This window comes from Dama dama, chromosome 1 (assembly GCF_033118175.1).
Source record: "Dama dama isolate Ldn47 chromosome 1, ASM3311817v1, whole genome shotgun sequence".
Lineage (NCBI taxonomy): Eukaryota > Metazoa > Chordata > Mammalia > Artiodactyla > Cervidae > Dama > Dama dama.
In genome coordinates this window covers 65,038,985-65,054,330 of record NC_083681.1, presented here as the reverse complement: position 1 = coordinate 65,054,330, position 15,346 = coordinate 65,038,985, and positions in this window count along the sequence as shown.

Sequence of the window (15,346 nt, the reverse complement as noted above, 5' to 3'; positions counted from 1 at the left end):
CCTCCCGCAGTTATTTCTTTGGCTCACAGTTTCCACGGGAGCCATCCTTCCTGCCCTATGCTCTCCCTGTCATTCATCTGATTTTTGTTCCTTCTGGGGTGTGAAGAAAACAGAAATTCGCTTGAGGATACAGTCACAGAAGGCTCGTTCCCCTCCACAGTGGGGTGGGTGCTGGAATCTGCCAGTTGAGAGGCTGCCTGGTGGAAGATGACTACGCTCTTCCTGAAATGCGTGCCCATGTGCACTGTCTCCCCCTCACATGTGACTATCATGACTCCACAAAGTCAAGTAAGCTGCTCCACAAAGGCTTTGGAGCAGCTTGACACTCCTGGGCTCCTCAGTCCCACCACTTACCAGCTCTGTGAGGCTGAGAAAATCACTTTACCTCTGAATGCCATTTTCCTGTGCAATGGGCGTAACAGTTGTGCCCACCTCTTGGGTTGTTTCATGAAGCAAGAGGACTCACTGATTCCCTCACTACTTTGACAGTTGTTGAGAGAGAACTGTGTCAAACACTGTTCTGGACTCTGGTTTGCTGCTGTGAACACACCTTTCCTTGTCCTCACAGAGCTCACAGTCTAACTGGGGAGACAGACAGACATCAAATTGGCATGCAATACAGTGTCCTTTATCAGGGCTATGTGAGGCCTTCTGCAGCTTCTGATTTGTTCTGACAGTCTTGATTTGTTCAGCCCTTATTTGTATTACTGGCTGAGGGCCTACATTTGAAGGGTAAGTAATACCAGGAAACATGAAGGTTAAAACTTCAAATGTCTGCAGTAGGCAACCTCTGAAATGGCCCTCAATAATCCTACTTCCTGGAATTCACACTTTTACGTCATTCCCTCCCTTGAATGTTGCTGGATCTAGTGACTCAATTCTAACAAAGAGAATACAGCCAAAGTATTCCAAAACTGTTCAGTCACTCAGTCATGTCTGACTCTTTGTGACCCTATGAACTCTAGTCTCCTCTGTCCACGGGATTCTCCAGGCAAGAATACTGGAGTGGGTTGCCATGCCCTTCTCCAAGATATCTTCCCGACCCAGGGATCAAACCCGCGCCTCTTATGTCTCCTACATTGGCAGGTGGGATCTTTACCTCCAGCACCACCTAGATCATACCAACATGTAGGCTTCTGTTTCTCTCTCTCCCTGGCTCCCTCACCAGCTCCCACTTTCTAAACTGTACTACGTATGGAAAGGTTCAACTGGCAAGGAACTGGAAAGGCCTCCAGCCACAGCTAGTGAGGTACTAAGACCCTCAATCCAATGAGCCCAACAACAACTGAATCCCGCCAACAACCACATGACTGAACTTGGAGGCAAATCTTCCCCCTAGTCAAGCCTTCAGATGAGATCCAACCCTGGCTGACTGCTTGGCTACCACTTCATGAGAGACCTTAAACAGAGGAACCCAGCTAACTGTGCCCAGATTCCTGACCCAGGAAAACTGGAAGATTATATGTTTGTTGTTTTAAGGCACTAAATTTTGAGATAATTGGCTATAGACCAGCAGGGAACTAATACAAAAGCCTTACTGTAAGCGCTGAGTCTGTGAACATTCAGCATTATTGAATCTCACTTACCCATTAGCCTGAGGAAGGCAGTAGGAGAGAATTGTCATTAACCAAGTGTCTGCATCAAACATTGTGTGTTTATGATCACATCTATCTTCACAGCAATCTCTGAGTTAGATACTATGATGCCTTTTGCACAGATGGGGAAATCTGAGGTGCAGAAGTGACTGGCCCAAAATAACCCACAAAGGAAACCAGTATTTGAAGCCAGATCGTTTTGATTCCAAAGGATTCCCACAATACCATTCTGAACCTCGCTGCCTTCTATAGCAAAACAACATCTTATTCATAAAACTTGTTAGCAGCTTGAAAGGTAATGTGCTCGCTGGGTTTGGGGCTAGACAGGTAAAAATGCTCAGCACATCAAATGGAACTTGATTTAGTATGCAATGCAATTCAACTCCCAGAAAACTTTTCTAGATGCATCCAATTATAGTAATTCCCACACCCCCAAAAATGCTGAGTATAAGAGTTCTCCCGGCCAGAAATTAAAGTCATCCCAGAGCTGCCAAATGTATAGATATATTTTTAAATTGTCAGACTAATCTACAGAGAAATACTGCTGGGAACCAGCACAGTTCTTGTAATTCATGTTTAATAAAGTCACTAGCTTGAGGAAGAGAGATCTTCTGACATTTGTAAATGAAGAATTTGTACCATCTGAAAGGATGAAAATTTTACCCCTCATTTAGAAAAAACATGCAGCTTGTTATTTATTTTAATGTCTCAGTTTTACTGCCCCTTGAATGAAGTTGTCTACACCCTTAAAAGAGTTATTTTTCATTTGTGATCAGGCCTGGAACCAATGAACAATTATATGAAAAAGAATTTAACCTGAAATTTATTAACCGGACCTTGTTGCCAGCTTTCATCACAGACATTTTTTTTTCTTTCTCAATTGGAAAGAGGGGAAAAGGTAGATTTATTAAATGTATAAATCTATTCTTGGTCTATCAGTTTGAGAGGGAAAACTGTCATTGAATTATATACAATAGATCTGTGGTGTGCAATATGGTAGCCTTTAGCTGCTTGTAGCCCCAAGTAGATATACTGAGCACTTGAAATGTGGCTATTATGATAGGAGCTAAGTAAAAAGCCAAACTGAATTTCAGGGACAGTACAAAAAAGAATGTAAAAGATCTTAATAGTATTTACACTGACCATAGGTTGAAATAAGGTATTTAGATGTATAGGTTTATATAAAATAATATTCAAATTAACTCCACTAGTATCTTACTACTTTAATGTGGAAATTTTAAAATTTCATATGTAGCTTGCATTTGGGGCTCACAACATATTTCTTTTCAAGGGAACTCATAATAGATGTTTTATCTGATGAATGACCACATGACATGTCTGCTTTCCTGGCATCATTGTTAAATGTAAGTTCACTTGAAGATCACTGAATTGAGAGAAAGTTTTTTCTCCCAGTTTCTCCATCTAAATAATTTTGTTCCCAACCCCTTTAGCCTTATATTCTAGTCACCCAAGTCAATTGAGATAAAAGTGATTTTAATGTCATTATTTCAATATTGCAAATGCACCATAGGGTCAAAAAGAAGGAAGGGAGGGAAATGAATAGAGAAGAAAGGAAGCATCTTTTTAAACATGAATATTTGGCACTTGGATTCTGAAAAGAACCCAACACTCAGTAAGATTTCCTGAAGTAATATTTTAGTAGGGTATTTATACAGTAATTAACTAACAAGTCAAAAGTGATAGGAGATATTCACTCAATGATAAATGGGAGACAATGTTTCCAGCATGCCTAGGTCTGATCTCCTTCCCTAAGTAACAACTTTCATAGACAAACAGGTAAGCAGTAGACTTTATTACAAGTACTGAAAAAAAAATCATCTGGAAGGTAAGTAGATTTACATTTTTAATCTGACATTATTGGAACATTCTTCCTGTACCATGAAAACTCTGCTTTAATAATTTAAGTTGTTTTTCTCTGTTCACCTCAGCCTACTTCTTTTAAACACCTCTTCATTTCATGTTAGATTCTTTGGGCTTGATTGATTTTAATGTTTAAAAGCTTAATTTTTGGGCTCTGTCTGATTGCCTGATCTGGAGCTGATGCTGTGTGGGTTTGCAGTTCAGTTCTGGGTGGCAGGGGTGTAGAGAAGAGGGATTTTTTGTGTGTGCATCTTTCAGTGAATTCCCACCCCCAGAGTGAAAGAGAAGGAACTAAAGGGACAGGGAAGGGAAACTTTTTTACAGTTTCTAGGACCCTTCTACCTGCAAGTAATGAAAACACGGTAGAATTACAGGTATTGTTTGCTTCTGTTAGGCATTGATCACTGCTCTTTAAGACCAGCTGGCACTTTTCCCTTGTTATTCAAGCCAGAAATCTGGGGGATAAGCCTGGACTTCTCACTCACTTTTCCCCAACAATGTCAGTCACTGAGATTTGTTAATTCTACCTACTTAATGCCTCTTGAATACAATCCACCCTTCTCCTCCTGCCACTCCCTTCATTCAGATCCCCTGCACCTCAACCTGAGTTGCTTCAACCTTCTTCTCACTGGCCTTCTCAGGTTTTGTTTTGCTGCCATTCAATCTGCTTAAAACTTCCATGGCTCCCTATTACCCATAAGACAAGCTCAGACTTCTCAGCTGAATATATCTTTCATGAGCTGTTACTGGGGCTGTCAAGGGGGTTGAAGGCAGAGAGGGGCGTAAGGGGGAGACCAAAGGAGTGGGCAAGAGATTTGGGGCATGTTAAGAAGTGTAGTCTTTATCCTTTGCACAATAGGAAGTCACAAATGGTCAGTTTCAAGCTGGGTCATGCATGAACAGAGGTGCTCTGGTTAAAAGCAAGGGTTCTGGGATCAAACTTACCTTCAAAGCCTGAACATGCCACTTTAGCTGTGTGTCCTTGGGCAAGTGACTTAACCTTTCTGAGCTGGTTTCTTCAACTGTAGAAGAGAGATTAAGACCCCATGAGACAGATACAATTATGACATTTAAATGAGGTTGTGCTCAGCTTACTACCCAGCACATAGTAAGCACTTGACTAATCATAACTGACATTATCACTAATAACTCTTAATCTTCCTATACTTCTTGCAAGAAGCACTCCATGAGCCCTCAAAACTGAGTTAAGCCTCATCCCCATGTGTTCTTGTAACACTTTGTATTTCTTCTTGTTGGTAGGACTTACGAGTCTGTATCTTAGCTGACCATTAATATGTCATTTCCCCCATCAGACCACGGGCTTCCTAAGGCTGGGTACTCTGGCAAGAGTTACTTTGACATTTACTAATTGAACAAATACCTTCGATCACCTCCTGCTTTGATTCACATGATCTCTTTTGTCCTATCTTTATTTCCACCTTACAGTTGAGGAAATAGAGGCTCAGCGAATCAAGCCATAAGTCCGCAGTCCTACAATCAGTGACCATCTGAGCTGTGATCCGCCTCTGGCCTCATATCTCACAATGGCCAACTGCAGGAGGAAAAGCTGAGAGCAGTAACACCCTCTAAAATGACCTTCCCAGAGCAGGACGAGCGTCCTCACTCAGCCTCACAAAATGGCAAAGTGAAGGAATAAAACATTTCCGCTGGAAAAACAATAGATAGCCAGAAATCAACCCCAATTCTACCAGAAGTCATAATTCCAGAAAACAGAACTACATACACAAACGGCAATATACTCCAAGATACACATAATAAAATCATCTTGGCAATGCCTGTGCCCTTGTGGCCAAGCCAAGGAGGGATTGAATTTAAAAGAGAACCAGTGAAGGCAAAAGGAGAGGTGGGAGGCAGAGGATGAGATGGTTAGATAGCATCACCGACTTAATGGACATGAATTTGAGCTAACTCCAGGAGACAGTGAAGGACAGGGAAGCCTACTGCAATCCATGAGGTTCCAAAGAGTCAAACACTCCTGAGTGATGGAGCACACAGCAGGAGGACCTTCACCCGTATGAGCCCATTCAAAGAGGTGTTCCTACCCACCCACAAGGTTCAGCTCCCTGCCACACAGCCAAGAGCCTGATCGTGGTGAAACTCCAGAGTAATTACAATGAAAATTTCCAAGGGGGAAAGATCAGGCCGTGGTAATGCTAGAAGCTGTCTGCATAGGCCAGTTGGCTCAACTCTCTCAGTATGGGGCCAATGAAGCCAAAGTGGAGGCTGATACTGTTGTGGGCCAGTTGGCTTTGCCCTGAAGGGGAAAAAAAAAAAAGTTCTCTGGTCACTGGCTAGAATCTTCATCCTGCTCAGTTGTCCTGCCAGTGCCGGTATCCGGGATCAAAAAGGGATTGGGCAAAGGACTCTGCAGAACCTACTGCCAATCTTGACGACCAGGGCTGACAATCAGGCAGCACAACCAGCAGAGAGAGCTGACTGTCGGAATAAAGACCCTGAGTCCCCTGAGTGTCCCTCACGTCGCCCCAGGTGCCCAGCTCCTCCCCAAAGCAACAGTGAGAAGTGGCAGAAAAGGAAGAGAAATACAGAAGCCACCCAGCTTCCAGTATTGGGGGGAACAGTCTGGTGTCACAGAGTTTGTTAAATGTGTAACCAAATGAGGCAATGTTTATCAGTTTGTATATTTCTAGATTTAAATAAACTATCAAATGAGGGCAAAAAATGTCTCAACATGCATCTTGAATTTGAGTTCCAAAATTAGTCTTCCTGAGAATAGAAAAGCTTTTCCATAAAAGCCACAAATAGATACTTACTGAGAGTTTTCTTAGTTGGGATTCCCCCGAACAGAGCTTGAGACAAGGATGCGGACCAGGCGGTTTCATGGGAGGGGATCCCAGGAAGCAGGGAGGGAATGAAGACAGAGGGATGACGGGGGACAGAAGTCAATAAAAAGAGCACTTATTGAGCTGCTTAACACTCTGAGCAGCTGAGACTCACCTCTGGTGTGCACCCTCTGGGATCCATGGAGACCACACATCAAATTATTTCTCTGAATTCGGAAATGAGACATTTATCCATGGATTCCTGTCCCTCATTGGTTGTGTTAACCATCTGAGCTTCCCGATTGTCCCACTTTGGAAAAGCTTCTGAGGCAGCAAAACCAAGAGGCTTAGTGATGCTGGAGGTAGGATCCAGCCAGAGTGTGGGCAAAGTTGCCCGCTGTAGCCACAGCCCAAATCCCATGGGGGCAAGTGATGAGGCTTCTGATACGCCAGGTATCTCACGTTCCACAGATAGGTCCTATCCTTTTCTTCATTTTCAGAAGATGAGACACAAGAAAGTTAAAGGTCACAGAGCTAGGAGATGGCTGAAGACTCAAACCTGCCTTATGCAACTCCTGAGTCAAAGCATTTAACCTTGTCAAAAGTATTTCCTAAAATGGGATTTCATAAAAGATTTTTTAAAAAGCAACTATTTGTGGATGCGTGGGAGGAAAGAAGAAACAATAGCAGGGAACATTTTATAAACACACTCCCTTCTTTTTATGGAAATAAGGAGACAGTCAATCTGGCCATAGATTTTTTTTAAAAACTCTTAAAAATGTCTTCGAATGACTTAAAGACACAGAATGACAGACAATCCCCTGACCCCAATACTCAAAGATGCTATATATTTAAAAGTACAGGTTGCTTATTGAGCTTCCCTGGTAGCTCAGTGGAAACAAATCTGCCTGCTGATGCAGAAGACCTGGGTTAGATCCCTGGGTAGAGTAGATCCCCTGGAGGAATGCATGGCAACCCACTCCAGTATTCTTGCCTGGAGAATCCCATGGTCAGAGGAGCTGGCGGGCTACAGTCCATGGGGTGGCAAGGAGTCAGACACAGCTTAGCAATTTAAGAATAACAACAGAGTTGCTATTATTCTAGTGAAAGCCCAGTGGATACTGAGGCTACCAATGCCCCACCCCACAGCACCAGGAAGTCTGTGGACCAATTATTTAGTGTAATTCTTTACACGATCTATGATTCTTCTGGGCTTGGATTTTTTTTAAGAGGTCAAAAGCATGGCTTTCTCTGAAACAAAGCCAAAATGTTTTGGGTAGTTACAGGCATGTAACACTTAGATGAAGAAGCAGAGCTGATTCAGCCAGTGTGCAGCTGGCCTACCTAGAATCAGAGTGCATGAAAATTAAAATTTGGGATGAATTTACTATCTAGGCTCTCATCCTACTGGGAATGTGGGGGTAATATTATGCATGCGATGTACCAGTCGTCCTCAGAGTTAAGCAAACCCAGAGGTCAGGTTCCAGGTATATGGTCTCCAGGAAATTGAGGGGAAACTTTTTACACAGACAATAAAGGCCGCTAAAATGACATGGCTCCTCTCAGAGCTCTCTGGGCTCTGTCTCCCAGTATCACACCCTGTGCTTACGTCTATTTGATTTCACTGGAAGTTTCTGTGAGTAAATTTCTAGCTTCTGAGGCATGATTGAAACCCAGTTGGTTGCTCCCATTCTCTACCCTTGCACCGTCTTTTCAAGTTTTCTTAAATTTGATGTCTGCCCTGCTTTAGATGAGTCGCCAATGTTGCATCTGATACTTGTACTTTGAAGACTGTACCTCTGCTTGGTAATTTACAACTAGGAAGTCCCTATCTGTACTTTGGAAGAAAAGCTATGACCAACCTAGACAGCATATTAAAAAGAAGAGACATTACTTGCTGACAAAGTTCATCTAGTCAAAGCTATGGTTTTTTCCAGTAATCATGTATGGATGTGAGAGCTGGACCATAAAGAAAGCAGAGTGCTGAAGAATTGATGATTTTGAGCTGTGGTGTTGGAGAAGACTCTTGAGAGTCCCTTGGACTGCAAGGACATCCAACCAGTCTATCCTAAAGGAGATCAGTCTTGGAATATTCATTGGAAAGACTGAAGCTGAAGCTGAAACTCCAATACTTTGGCCACCTGATGCGAAGAACTGATTCATTGGAGAAGACCCTGTTGCTGGGAAAGATTGAAGGCAGGAGGAGAAGGGGACGACAGAGGATGAGATTGTTGGATGGCATCACCGACTTGATGGACATGAGTTTGAGCTAGCTCCAGGAGTTGGTGATGGACAGGCAGGCCAGGCAGGACAGGATGCTGCAGTCCATGGGGTCGCAAAGAGTCAAACATGACTTAGCAACTGAACTGAGACGCACTTTTTTATCAGTGGATGGAAAAGAAACCGAACCATTAGAAAATGCTTCAGAGTTCCAAGATATGCAAAGAGGAAGAGCTATGTAGGGTTGACAGTAGAAGAGATAGTAATTATTTCCGTTAAGTGACATTATGTTAGCCACTACACCGTAAGATCAGTCCCAAGGGGAAGTACCATTTAATAAAGCCCAGTCCAGACAGACAAGAAGTAATCTACAAGGTCTAAACTGAAGACTTTTAGAAATCAAAAGAATTCTGATTTGTGAAATCTCACACGTACCCAACATGCCTGATGATCACTTTTCTTTTCTCCCAGCTTCCCTACACGACACCCTGCCTAGCACCCTCCTCCTGAAATTTCCTGGAAACACTCGTTATGGTCATTTGTTCAGAACATATTTGCTCCCTCCCCTTTCCAGTTGTGGGGAAAGAGACTTCTCCCCGACACTGATGTTGGCCTGGGCCAGGTGACTTGCTTTGGCCAGCGGAACCTTAGCAGGTGTAAATGAAGCAGGGGCTTCCCTGATGGTCCAGTGGGTAAAGACTCCGCCTGCGATGCAGGAAACGAACGATACTTGGGTTCAGTCCCTGGGCCAGGAAGATTCCCTGGCGTAAGGAATGGCAACCCACTCCAGTATTCTAGCCTGAAAATCCCATGGACAGAGGAGCCCAGTAAGCTACAGTCCATGGGGGTGCAAAGAGTTGGACACGACCGAGTGACTCCACACACACACAACTGGACCAGAGGCCCTAAATTTGCTTGTGAGTTTTGCTTGACCTCGTTTGTTCTGGTGAGCCTAGCGTAAGAACACATCTGGGTATTTTCTGCTCATTCCATACAGGCCCCAGATCAGGGACACGTGAGGCAGATCTGAACCCATTCACAGTCTGGATCTAAGCTTAGTCAGCCCACAGCCTGAAGCAGGACCACCCGTTGAAGTCCAGCCACCACCAGCCTACTTGTAACCAATGCCAGGTCCATGTTCATTACTGTCATCAAGTGTACTTTTTCTCTCATTTGTACTAATTCTAGTTAACAAAAGCCGCCCCCCCCCCCCGCCCCCGCCAACCCTACCGAATTGCAGTCCCCTTTCAGGGGAGATTTAAAGGGAAAGAAATGTATTAGAGCAAAATCAAAATCTTCATTGAGACACAGAGGGAAGAAAAAAGGCCAGAACTGTTTATGTGTTGATAATTCTTAAGTTGTGAATAACACCTATGATAATAGCTACCATTTATTTGTTCTGTGACAAGCACAGTGTTAAATAGTTTATAAACCTGAATATATTTAATCCACTCAATACCCAAGAAGTCAGAATAACTATCACCATTTGATGGAAAGAAAACTGATGCTTAGAGAGGTTGCATATCTCATTAGAAGGTGCCAGAGCTGGGATTAAAACTCAGGTTTAAGCAAATCCCAATAATTATTGAGCAACTTAGGCAGTGAACCAGTCATAAAATGAAATGCCATTCTTCAGTGTAACAAATTGGCAAAGATTAGAAACACTCTAATACTGAATATTGGCAGGAGAATGGCATCTCATAAAATACAGGTGAGAATGCAACTTGGTGCTGACACCCTGGAAAGCAACCTGGCAATATTTGTCAAGAACCTGAACATTTGCACACCCTTTGAATCAGTAATCCCACTTCTTGGATTATGTTCTAAACATCCATCCAGAGGTGTGGCTGAAGATTCATGTATAAGATTGTTTTTCAAGGCATTTGGTAAAAAGTTGGAATCAACTGAAATATAAAATAGTTCCAAAATGGTTAAATAGTTGGTATTGCTACAGGCTAGAACAATATGCAGCCAGTAAAAAATCATAATTTTGTTGTGTGAGAAAAGCTTGTGTTATGTTCTGAATATTTGTCACCTTAAAGTTCAAAAGTTGAAATCTTAATCCCCAGTGTGATGGTATTAGGAGGTGGGTCTTTGGGAGATGATTAGGTCATGAGGATGGAGCTGAGACGGATGGGATTGGTGCCCTTATGTAAGAGGCTCTAAGAGAGCTTTGTCCCACCTTCGTACAGGTGAGGACACAGCAAAATGATGACATCTGCGAATCAGGAAACAGGTTCTCACCAGACAGCCAGTTTGCAGGCATACTGATCTTGAACTTCTCAGCTTCCAGAACCATGATAAAGACATTTCTGATGTTTATAAGTCACTCAGTCTCAGGTATTTTGTTACAAGTAGCCCAAATATGGACTGGTTCAAAACAGTAAAAGGAGTACATCAAGGCTGTATATTATCACCCTGTTTATTTAACATATGCAGAGTACATCATGAGAAATGCTGGGCTGGAAGAAGCACAAGCTGGAATCAAGATTGCTGGGAGAAATATCAATACCCTCAGATACACAGATGACACCACCCTTATGGCAGAAAGTGAAGAAGAACTAAAGAGCTTCTTGATGAAAGTGAAAGAGGAGAGTGAAAAAGTTGGCTTAAAGCTCAACACTCAGAAAACTAAGATCACAGTATCTGGTCCCACCACTTCATGGCAAATAGGTGGAGAAACAACGGAAACAGAGGCAGACTTTATTTTGGGGGACTCCAAAATCACTGCACATGGTGACTGCAGCCATGAAATTAAAAGACACTTACTCCTTGGAAGAAAAGCTATGACCAATCTAGATAGCATATTAAAAAGCAGAGTCATTACTTTGCCAACAAAGGTCCGTCTAGTCAAGGCTATGGTTTTTCCAGTAGTCGTGTATGGATGTGAGAGTTGGACTATAAAGAAAGCTGAGCACCAAAGAATTGGTGCTTTTGAACTGTGGTGCTGGAGAAGACTCTTGAGAGTCCCTTGAACTGCAAGGAGATCCAACCAGTCCATCCTAAAGGAGATCAGTCCTGGGTGTTCATTGGAAGGACTGATGTTGAAGCTGAAACTCCAATACTTTGGCCATCTGATGCAAAGAGCTGACTCATTGGAAAAGATTCTGATGCTGGGAAAGACTGAAGGCAGGAGGAGAAGGGGACAACAGAGGATGAGATGGTTGGATAGCATCAGTAACTCAATGGACATGAGTTTGAGTAAACTCCAGGAGTTGGTGATGGACAGGGAGGTCTGGCATGCTGCAGTCCATAGGGGTTGCAAAGAGTCGGACACGACTGAGCAACTGAACTGAACTGAAATATGGACTAAGCTTGTAATACACTCTAATTAGAAAAAAAGTAGGATATAAAAGTGAATACATAATGTGACTCCAGTTTGGAGAGTAACATGCACGTGGGCTTGTATGTAAGGCAATACGGTGGTGAGTAATCATGCGTTATTGTTGCATGGTGATTATCATTTTCTGTTGGATTCTTGTGTGTTTCCTAAACATGTTTTATATTTACTAAATTTTATACAGCAAGAAAACATTACTTTTGTTCCCAGAAAAGCATATTTCAAATGATTGTTTGGAAAAGCCAGGAACTATTTTCCCTGTTGAATATGAGGACAGGAGTTTTTATCTGCTTTGCTCACTGAAGTATACCCAGAGTAGTGCCTGGCTCCCAGTATGTTCTCAGTAAATATTTGTTGAATGACTGAAAGGCATATCCTGCAGCGTGTGTAAACCCACTGTGTATGCTGCTAAGCTTATCTATAGATTCAGAACCAGCCGCCCCCCAAACAACAATCATTTTAATAGGCTCATGCATTCGCTAGAGAACACTTCAGGCACGACCCAGTGGGATGACTTATCTCTCTCCCCATGTCTGGGGCCTCCTTGTTACCTTTCCCAGTAGGGTAATTATTGAGGCAAATAAAGGAAAGTGAAGAAAGCATTCCCAGACCCATTTCCCACCGCCTTCAATGTTAACAGAAGTCTTATTGAAAGCAGTTCCTCTGTAGGATTTGAACCTGTGACCTATGAAACCTGAAGCAGCCCCACTGCCCAGTCTCCTAGAAAAGCTCTTGTTCTGGTAGGTGGAGTCAAACTGACCCTGGAGATGAGACTAGCTGGAGGTGCCTTCAAATGTTAAAAGCAGGAAGCATCTGGAGGCTTCTCCCCATTCAGTCTGTCAACCGAAGCATACACACACACATGCACACACACGCACACACATACATAGTGTCTCCATCCAGCCTGGTCTTCCACAGCGGATTCTGCATGAGCAGAATGAACCTTTATTTTATGAAGCCACTAATACTTTGGGATCTATTATTGTATCAGAGTCCACCTTAGCCCGAACTAACACAATTTCCAAATACAGAGCTATGTCATTTAATGAGAGGTACAGCAAGATCAAACCAGTCAATTCTAAAGGAAATCAATCCTGAATATTCACTGGAAGGACTGAAGCTGAAGCTCCAATACTTTGGCTACCTGATGCAAGGAACTGACTCATTGGAAAAGACCCTGATGCTGGGAAAGATTGAGGGCAGGAGAAGAAGGGGACGACAAAGGTCGAGATGGTTGGATGGCATCACTGACTCAATGGATGTGAGTTTGAACAGACTCTGGGAGAGAGTGGAGGGCAGAGGAACCCGGCACGCTGCAGTCTATGGGGTCGCAAAGAGTTGGACATGACTGAGGAACTAAAAAACAACTTGAATTTACCTTGTCTTCTGGTCTCATTCAGCCTGAAGGCCAGTCTGAGGAATGTCTTTCTGTTCCATCACTGGCAATTTGGAAAGCTGGCCTTCCACTCAGCATGGCATTTGAGACATACATGTCTTGGACCAAGGTACCTACCCTGCCATTCATGAGCCACACGTAAGGCCTTGAATATGTGACAGGATTTTTCTGATCCTGTTTCTCATTTGCAAAATGAGAATGATGACTGCAACTTGTCTCAGGATTGCTGTGAGAATTAAAAGGGATGAGGTATCTTTTATAAGGCACTTTTCAGAGCATAAGCACTTATTCAATGTTGGTTGTGGAATTAGTTTTATTAGTTTACAATGTCCCTAATCTCTTGATCTGAAGGCTAGGATAGGGTCAGCTATGCACAATTTTTAAAAAAAGTCATCGTATCCAGAGAGGATTTAGCATCCTTTGCATGTGATGGGGGTTAAGGGACAAGAGACAAAAGGAATGCATTGAATTCCTAAAGCCACAGATAAGAAGAGAGGAGAAAGACCTGCTCTTTTGATGTATTATACACCTACTTATTTATATACAGCGCCTGGCTCCACAGGAGAAAAGAGAAGGCAGATTTCATGCCGTCTCATAATTTGGAAACAAAAACAGGCACTAAACCAGGGATGGGGATATAAAATAGAAGCAGAAAGTAGCTCAAAAAAAGTCTTACCACGGGCAAATTCCTGCAGACTTTGGCTGAGTGCTAAGCTTTCTAGCTGACGATGCAGAAGGGCCTGGTTGTGGCTGCCCAGAACAGTTCTTCACTGCTGGTCCCGACTTTCCCAAGGGAAGGCTAGAAGACGGCTCCTGGTGAAGATGGCCTGAGTGACTGGCTGGGTACCATAGCCAGTACTGTGCCATGCAGACTGGGTCACCCCAGAGGTCCAAGACATGACTGCCAGGCTCAGTGGGGGTAGGGGAGGGTGCAGTGGGAAGAAGAGACACATCCAATTTTTGTGTTCATCACATCACTCAAGTTCGGAGGAGAGAATGTCTATCTAAAAATTTCTCTCTGGCTTGCACTTTTTAGGCCACTTAATTTTTTATTGTTGAGCACGAACAACGAAACGGAGCAATTTCCTGTTTCTCAGCCCCCACTCTCTGCTGCTTGGGAATTTGGGTTTAAACTGCCTAAGAGGAACATTTAAATTCTGTAAATTAGCCTCACTAAAGATGCTTAAGCATTTATGAAAACATTCCTATTTTATACTCAGCTTTATAAAATCTTCAAGAAAAAAAGATCCCAAACTGCCATGGGAAGCTAAACTGGCATAGAGTGATCTGCTCAATGCAAACATGCCAACAGCTTTACAGATGAGGATATGCAACCAGGATTAAGAGTCTGCAGATCATTTATCAGTGACAAAACAAACATTCTCAGCCTCCATACTCCGGTCCATGGAGACTCCCACAGGCTCAGTAATGCACCTCAGAAGCAACAGACAGTATTAATTCACTTATGCCCACCTTAATGCTGGCAAAAGAAGTCCCATTGTGCCAGGTCTTGGGTGTCCCAGAGAGGTGTGTGTGCTGTGTGTGCTAAGTCAGTTCAGTCATGTCCGACTCTGTGTGAACCCATGGACTGTAACCCACCAGGCTCCTCTCTTCATGGGCTTCTCCAGGCAAGAAAACTGGAGTGGGTTGCTATGCTCTCCTCCAGGGCATCTTCCTAACCCAGGAACTGAACCTGCATCTCATGTCTCCTGCATTGGCCGGCAGGTTCTTTACCACTAGCACCACCTGGGAAGCCTGTCCCAGAGAGGTATTTTTACGTAAAACAGAGTTTGGCTTGAGGGAGACCTGGGTTTAAGTTCTGGCTTAGCTACTAACTGGCTAGTGATCTTGGACGATGGACTTAACCACTCTGAGGTTTGGTTTCCTTCTCTGAAAACAAGACTATAATAACAAATTCCCTTGGTATCTTCACTTCTAGATGAACAAGAAAAAAAAAAAAAAAAGGAAACAGAACTGCAACTCCATTGTGTATGAAGTGAAGTGAAAGTGTTAGTCACTCAGTTGTCTCCAACGCTTTGTGACCCCATGGAGCCTGCCAGGCTCCTCTGTCCATGGAATTCTCCAGGCAAGTGTACTGGAGTGAGTACCCATT